The 8,044-nt window shown below is 45.4% G+C and overlaps 1 long non-coding RNA gene across 1 annotated transcript; it reads left to right on the top strand.

Moving 5' to 3' along the window:
* Window positions 1-3,912: 3,912 nt before the first annotated feature.
* Window positions 3,913-6,403, top strand: LOC125507054 (uncharacterized). Its single transcript, XR_007282833.2, has 3 exons — window positions 3,913-4,096; window positions 4,227-5,048; window positions 5,959-6,403. It is a non-coding gene; the product is annotated as an uncharacterized LOC125507054 (long non-coding RNA).
* Window positions 6,404-8,044: the final 1,641 nt, after the last annotated feature.

Raw genomic sequence — 8,044 nt, 5'->3', positions numbered from 1 at the left:
CTATTGTCAGCTGATATGTGGCTGCCGAAGGCTAAACCCCACGGGTGGAGCTTATTAGTCATACTCCGTACCTTCTCATCAGCTTACTAGAGATTACCCAATCTCATAGACCGTGACCAACAATCGGGCTCACATAGGTGTGTTCTTCAAAAGAATGCTCTGTAGGTTAGCATCTTGCTTACATAAGATTTGGAACACATTAAGATAAAAGTCAGCCTGCCTTACAGAATTGAGAGTATTATTGCATCTCCAACAGAGTGGGTTTATTAAGGATACTCTCCTCAGTTGACCGCTGGATTTTTTTCCCAGGTCATAATTCATGGGATCTCCGATCGCATAGGTTGTGTTACCCCCATGGAAACTTACGTGGGTCTCATACCCATCTCCCTCGATACATTTTCTATAACAATCTGTGATAGCCCTTTCGTAAAAGGGTCTTCCAGATTCTTAGCCATCTGGATATAATCCAACACTATTACCCCAGAGTTTCTTGATTTTCTGACAGATTTCAATCTTCTTCTTATGTGCTTTGTGGATTTCATGTTGTCCTTTGAAGTCTTAGCCTTGGCAATCATCGTTTGATTGTCACAATTCATAAGGACAGTCGGCATTGGTTTGTCAACCACCGGCAAATCCATCAAAAGCTCTCGAAGCCATTCTGCTTCGACGCATGATGTGTCCAATGCTGTGAGTTCTGCTTCCATAGTCGAGCTGGTTAAGATCGTCTGCTTGTAAGACTTTCAGGAAACAGCACCACCACCAAGTGTGAAGCCATGTCCACTTGTGGCTTTCATGTCATCAGCATCAGATATCCAATTCGAATCACTATACCCCTCAAGTACCGTCGGGTACCCAGAATAGTGAATTCCATAGTTCGTAGTACCTTGCAAGTAACGCATCACTCGCTCAACAGCATGCCAATGCACATCTCCCAGACTGGAAACAAACCGTCTTAGTTTGCACACAGCAAATAAGATGTCAGGACGAGCAGCACATGCTAGGTACATCAGTGAACCAACCACTTGAGAGTATCTCAATTGATCTACGGCCATGCCTTCGAAATTTCGAATCCGCACACTAGAATAATATGGTGTTGCAGAAGGTTTGCAGTCTGAATATCCAAACCGGCTCAAAATCTTGTCAACATAGTGGGATTGCAAAAGCGTAATTTCACCCTCAGAATTTCTCAGTAGCTTGATATTCAAGATAACATCAGCCACACCCAGGTCTTTCATCTCAAAGTTATGAGATAGAAAGGCCTTGACCTCCTGAATGACTTTGAGGTGGGTCCCAAATATTAGTATGTCATCGACATATAGACATAGTATAACTCCTTCGTGCCCACCATAGCGATAGTATACACATTTGCCAGCTTCATTCACAACAAAGCCAGCAGATGTCAGAGTAGTGTTGAACTTCTCATGCCATTGCTTAGGCACTTGTTTCAGGCCATACAAATATTTCACTAGCTTGCACACCTTTCTTTCCTGACCATTTACTGTAAATCCATCTGGCTGTTGCATGTAAATTTCCTCGTCTAGCTCTCCGCTAAGGAAAGCCGTCTTAACGTCCATCTGATGGACGAGAAGACCATGCGAGCCAGCCAAAGCGAGTAACACTCGAATGGTTGTCATTCTAGCCACAAGTGAATAAGTGACGAAGAAATCTTCTTCTTTTTTCTGGGTATAACCCTTGGCCACAAGCCTCGCCTTGTACTTATCAACAGTACCATCAGGCCTAAGCTTCTTCTTGAACACCCACTTACATCCCAATGGTTTACAACCACAAGGACGATCAGTGATTTCCCATGTCCCATTAGCCAAGATGGAATCCATCTCGCTACGGACCGCATCCTTCCATTAGTCAGCATCCGAGGATGCATTGGCTTCTGAAATGGAACTCGGAGTGTCATCATCCACGAGGTACACGAGGAAATCATCACCAAAGGACTTTGCAATCCTCTATCTCTTGCTCCTAACAGAAGCTTCCTCGTCATCCGCCGTGGAACTCTCATCACTTTTATGTTCATAGTATTTCATTGGAATGGCAGGTTCAGGAGTCTCAGCAGATTCCAGTCTAGAAGTGCTTTGCATATCTCTCATGGGGAAAATATCCTCAAAGCATGTAGCATCCCTAGACTCCATGATCGTATCGACCTTCAAGTCGTGTACATCAGATTTCACTACTAGAAATCTATAGCCAACGCTATGCTTGGCATAGCCAAGAAAAACGCAGTCCACGGTCTTTGGTCTCAACTTGCGCTTTTTTGTTATCAGCACGTTGACTTTCGCCAAACAACCCCAAGTTCGCAAGTAAGAGAGTGTAGTTCTTTTCTTTTTCCATTGCTCATAAGGAGTAGTCTCATTATCCTTTGTGGGAACTTTATTCAGGACATGACACGATGTCAATACAGCCTCCCCCCACCATGCCTTGGATAAACCCGTTGTATCTAACATGGCGTTAACCAAATCAGTTAGAGTACGGTTTTTCCATTCAGCAATCCCGTATGATTGGGGTGAGTAGGGAGGTGTCCTCTCATGAATAATACCATGTTCCGCACAGAATAAATCAAACTCTTTAGAAAAGTACTCTCCACCATGATCAGACCGGACTCATTTTATTTTCGTCTCAAGTTGGTTCTCAACTTCAGCCTTATAGACTTTAAAGTAGTGTAGAGCCTCATCCTTAGTATTTAACAAATACACATAGCAGAATCTAGTGGAATCATCAATCAGAGTCATGAAGTATTTCTTTCCACCTTTAGTCAACACACCATTCATCTCACAGAGATCTGAATGTATGAGCTCTAATTGTGCTAGGTGTCTCTCCTTCGCAAGCTTGTGAGGCTTATGAGGTTGCTTAGCTTGCACACACGCATGGCACTTAGAGCCTTTGGCTAAAATGAAACTCGGAATTAAGTCCATCTTAGCTAGCCGCGTCATACAACCGAAATTTATGTGACAAAGACGTGAATGCCAAACCTTAGATTCGTTCACATCAGAATGAATTTGGTTCACGATTTTATTGCAGAAATCCTCTCGGGAAAGGCGAAACAAACCACCACAATCATATACTTTTCCAACAAATAGTCCATACCGAGATACGACTACTTTGTTAGACTCAAATACTAACTTAAACCCTTTTTTACATAGAAGGAAGCCACTAATGAGATTCTTCTTTATGGCGGGGACATGTTGCACGTTCATCTGTTACATGATCTTTCTCGAAGTAGACTTCAGATCTACCATGCCAACACCATGAACAGAAGCATGTGTGCCATTCCCCATCAGGACGGAACAATTTCGTGCGACCTGGTAAGAAGAAAACAAAGACACATCGTGCACGGCTCGGCTCATTCCCGCAACCCGCGGCAAAAGCTAAGAGTTGCAAAAGTGAAATGAAAAATTATCATTTTTGTCATGGAATGGCAAAAGTGATATATTATCAAAAGTTAAGAGTGGCAAAAGTGAGATGCCAAATTCTAGAGCTGCATAATCAAAGTTGGCAAAAACTAGAGTGGCAAAAACAAAGTTTTTCCTTCATAAAGAGGTCTCGGCTCTCCTCAACTAGCAAGGTGGGACTAAACTTCCCATCACCTGCCATCTCATACATGAGCCTCAAGATTAATCAGGGATTAATGTCTTATATAGATCTATACCCATCCATAATCCAACAGTTTTTTTTCTTCTGTTGCGGGCTATTTTGCTAGTTAAAGGAAAAAGCAACTGGACGGGTGGATCACGCCGGGCGTGCATGGCATGCCTGGATGCTTCCGGTTGAAACAAGCATGCCTGCCGACATGGGAATGATGAAAAGACGGAAAGCTTAATAGCTGCTGGTGGCACGCGTCGCCTTACTTGATTCTCCTTGGACGGGGGGTACTTAACCGACGATACTTCCAGCGCAAACCATTCTCCCGGATTGATTCCTTGGCTTTCCCCGCCCCTCCCCTCCCCTCCCTTCCATAATCCCTCCATTTAACCCCCTCCGTTTGCTTCGCTCTGCCTGCCTCATCCTCGTGCTTAAGCTTCTCGCCATCAGCTGGGAGAGATATCTTGAGCAGAGCAGCAGGAGGAGCCACAGCTTCAGCCTTCAGGTACGTACGCTGATATATACGGTTGTTTACCCACCAGGCAGAGCTCATATACTATATCTTTGACAGTAGTTCGGGGCTACATGTTCGTCACTCGTCAGTGAGATGTTTTCTTTCCCTCCTCGTTTTGCAGGTCGCGCGTCAGAGCACCAGCAGCCGGCAAGATGCAGATGGTACTGATAATCTCGCTGCCCCTCGTGGCGCTGGTGGTGATCATCGCCATCATCCTTTGCATCGTCTGCCGTTAACCAGCCAGCCAGCTCGCCTCGCCGGATGTTGCGTATCATGTAGCCTCGTAGTAGTAGTGTTGTTGCTGCGTCTGTCTCATACTGTCATCGTGTATTTTGTCTGCAGCTCTTGCTCGGTGTGATCGCTATCCCCTTTTCTCCTACTAGCTTCTCGACATGAAATGTACTATTGAGTATTGATTGATCCATGTGTCTGTTCGTGTGTGTGCGGGTGTCAGTACAGTGCATACTGCCGTGTAATGTAAGCTCTTGACTTTGTCGCAAAAAAAGGAAGCTCCTGAAGAATTCTTCAGATATTGGCCACGCTTCTTTCGGCAGAGTGTGATCGCCGCGTCTGTCTTTCGTTTGCGCTCACCCCTGGTTGTCCGTCCAACCAGACGCACGCACGTGGCGCACCGTCCACCGGACGCAGACGTCTCCCTGACACCTGGGCCCTGGCGTGGCTCCGGGGTCCTCGGTTCACACTCGCGAGCCACACGTCACGCGTTTTTCCGCTTCTACTTTCTTCCTTTCTTCTCCACTCCACTCTTCTCTGCCTGATTAGCGATTATTTTAGCCCACGCACCGGCACCAACACCACTTGCCCCATCGCCGCCAAGCTCCACTGCTCCGCTCCTCCCCTCCGCCTCCCTCCCAAGCCTCTCGTCTCCGACGGATCAAGGAAGGAGGCCAGGAGCAGCAGCAAGATCAGCAGCTCGATTGGGCAGGTACTGTGCTAGACAATTAATTCTCATCTTGTCCCTGTCAAATCTTGTTTTTTGTTTTTGGATTTATTCCTCAGTGAGCTCCAGGACTCACGCACGGGTGACCCCTCTGTTGACTGGCTCCAAGAGTGATCCAGTCGGTACTGCTCTGCAGCTTTTGAATAACGAGTACAAGTACTAATTATTTAGCTCGAATTAGACCACCCAGCTGCTGCTTAGGATTGAGTAGCACTAGCAGTTGTTCTAATTCAGTCAAATCCGAGGGAGTTTCACCAATTATAATGGATCAGGAACCTATAGTCCACCACCTACATCACCTACAATCTTCTGTTGTAGAGAGCTTTATTTAGCCAGGTTTGACCCGTGCGAAAGGACGGCACGCCAACGAGGAATCGAATCCATCGTTTCACTGATAATTGTCTAATTGATGTGGTCATTCAAGGGAATTAGATCCCCATCCCCCCACCTTTGGTAATAATTAAGGGGCTGGCTTTGCCTTTGCTGAGCATCCAAGCCTCGAACAAGCCAAGATCGAGGCGGATGCTTGACAAGTTGCAAGCAATCCTTACAAGATTTGGTGCGGCTCAGGAAATATGAATTACAAGTTCTTTCAAATTTGAACTAAAACCACGATGTTTATTTTGGATCGGAGGGAGTAACTCATTCCCGTTTGAATCTTTCTGCACGATTAGAGGGTCTGACCCACTGTTGGAGCATTAGATCCACAGGCGGCCGTTGAACAGCAGTTCAGGCCTTCAGGGAGAGATAGACTGAAAAGGCAATGGCATAGCATTTTGATATTGCTTTGCTTTCTACCCCTCTTGAGAGCTGAGACTTCAGAGTAGCACTTTTCTGTTTCTCGACGTAAAAAACCAAGAATGAAAGATTAAATTTTCGATTATTCTGTCTGCAGGCAAGGGGCGGATGGAGTTCGTGCTCATCATATCCCTGCCGCTCCTCATCCTGATCCTCATCATCGCCGTCGTCCTCTGCATCGTCTGCCGCTAGCCACATGCCGACGCCAAAGCGCTCGTCTCTGCTCGGTCTGCTGTGACTGTGGTCGCACCATATGTTGTGTTAATCAATCCAATATTACATCATGACTCGGCATAGAAAAGAAAAGAAAAAAGGCTCCTCTCCACCACCATTTCTATTTTTCTGTTCTGTCACTGTGGTGTGATTAGCTGGCTATAGCTTTACTGGCTTTCCTGATGGCAACAAAAGCATCGATCCCGTGCGTCGATGCGCAATGCATATGATATACTTATGTGGCTGTAAAAAAAGAGAACAAATTCCGTTCCTGCTCTGATTGATTCGGGGAGGTTGAATACCTGGAAGTGCATCTTCTTTTTACTGTACCTTTTCTTCACGTTCTTCCGAGTTGTTCCAGATCAGAATGTTGCGGCCTTGCAGGTTCAGGAGGCTGATGCGCCCTGACCAGCTTTCAGGTTGCGAATCTACTATGTGCCGTGCTCCCAGTTCATACTTTCGTCTACTTTGTACCATTTGTCGCGCCGCCCCACGAGAAAAGGCGCCCGATTTCTTAGCGAAGAAACGTAGCGCGAAGCCGGCCGAATCTGACAGAGTGGAATAACGCCTTGTGCCCAGTCCCCACGCATTCCGTGTGTTCCAGTCTGCATGTTTCTTGGCTGAGCGGAAAGAGCTTGAGAAGCATGAAGAGCCCATATAAAACTCACGAAACTACTTTGCGCAGGACAGGGCATGGCCGATGTAAAAGATATGTTTGGGAAACTGCACGACACCCAATATGGGTGTGACTATCTCATATAGAGGGTGTTTGGATCACTAGTGACTAGAGACTAGAGACTAGTAGTAGTCACTTTTAGTCAGTAAACCTTCAAACACCCCTGACTAATGGGTGACTAAAACTAGTGTAGTCCCTAGTCACCCCACCCCCAACTAAAAGTGACTTAAAGTCTCTCCTCTAATTAATTGGCGGGCCCATCCTGTTGCGGGCACAAGGGAGATAAGAGAGATAAATGGAAGGGAGAGAGAAAATTTTAATACTGAGACATTTAATGCTGACTAGTAGTAGTCACCTTCCAAATAGGGCCTGACTAAAAACTTTTAGTCTGACTACTACTAGTCACATGACTAGAGAGTATCCAAACACCCTCATATTCTCTCCGTTCCAAAATATAGAGCGCCCGCGCTTCCCGAGGTCAAACTTTGACCATAAATTTAACGAACGAGACCTACTGCAGCGGGAGAAAAAGTTACATAATTAAAAACTTCTTTCGAATACGAATTCATTGATATAACTTTTGCTCCCGCCGCAATCGGTCTTGATAGTTAAAATTACGGTCAAAATTGAAGCACTGAGATAGAGGAAGCACTATATTATGAAATGGAGAGAGTATATATAAGCTTACACTGTGGTGTACAAATACAAGATACATGGGTATACATAGAAACTATGTATAAATTGTGCCTACAACCAGTTAGTCACATCACAGTTTTTCTGTTCTGTCACTGTGGTGTGATTAGCTGGCTATAGCTTTACTGGCTTTCCTGATGGCAACAAAGCTGGCTATTATCTGGCTATGTATAAACTATGTATAAATTGTGCCCACTATGGTGTGATTAGCTAGCTATTATCTAACACCCTTGCTCAATCTTAACTGTGGCGTGAAGTACGATGTAAGTTAAAATTGTGCCAACAACTTTCAAACTCCGGTTGTGGAAGTGGCTTCGTGAACTTTACATGAAGAAGTTTCTGTGCAACACGTTCCCTTATAAAATAATAGTCAACCTCGATGTGCTTGGTACGAGCATGAAAAACTGGATTAGATGAATGATACGTCGCACCAATATTATCACACCAAAGAACCGGTGGCTGCTCTTGAGAGACTCCCAACTCTCTCAACAGAGACTATACCCAAATAAGCTCAGCTGTGGCATTGGCAACCATCTTGTACTCTGTTGCAGTGCTACTCCGAGATACTGTGGCCTGCTTGCGCGCACTCCAGGCGATCAAG

This window comes from Triticum urartu, chromosome 1A, assembly GCF_056163025.1.
Source record: "Triticum urartu cultivar PI428250 chromosome 1A, HENAU_Tu73, whole genome shotgun sequence".
NCBI classification, from domain to species: domain Eukaryota; kingdom Viridiplantae; phylum Streptophyta; class Magnoliopsida; order Poales; family Poaceae; genus Triticum; species Triticum urartu.
The sequence above is the reverse complement of the archived record's forward strand: the minus strand, read 5'-3'. Positions and strand labels throughout refer to the sequence as shown.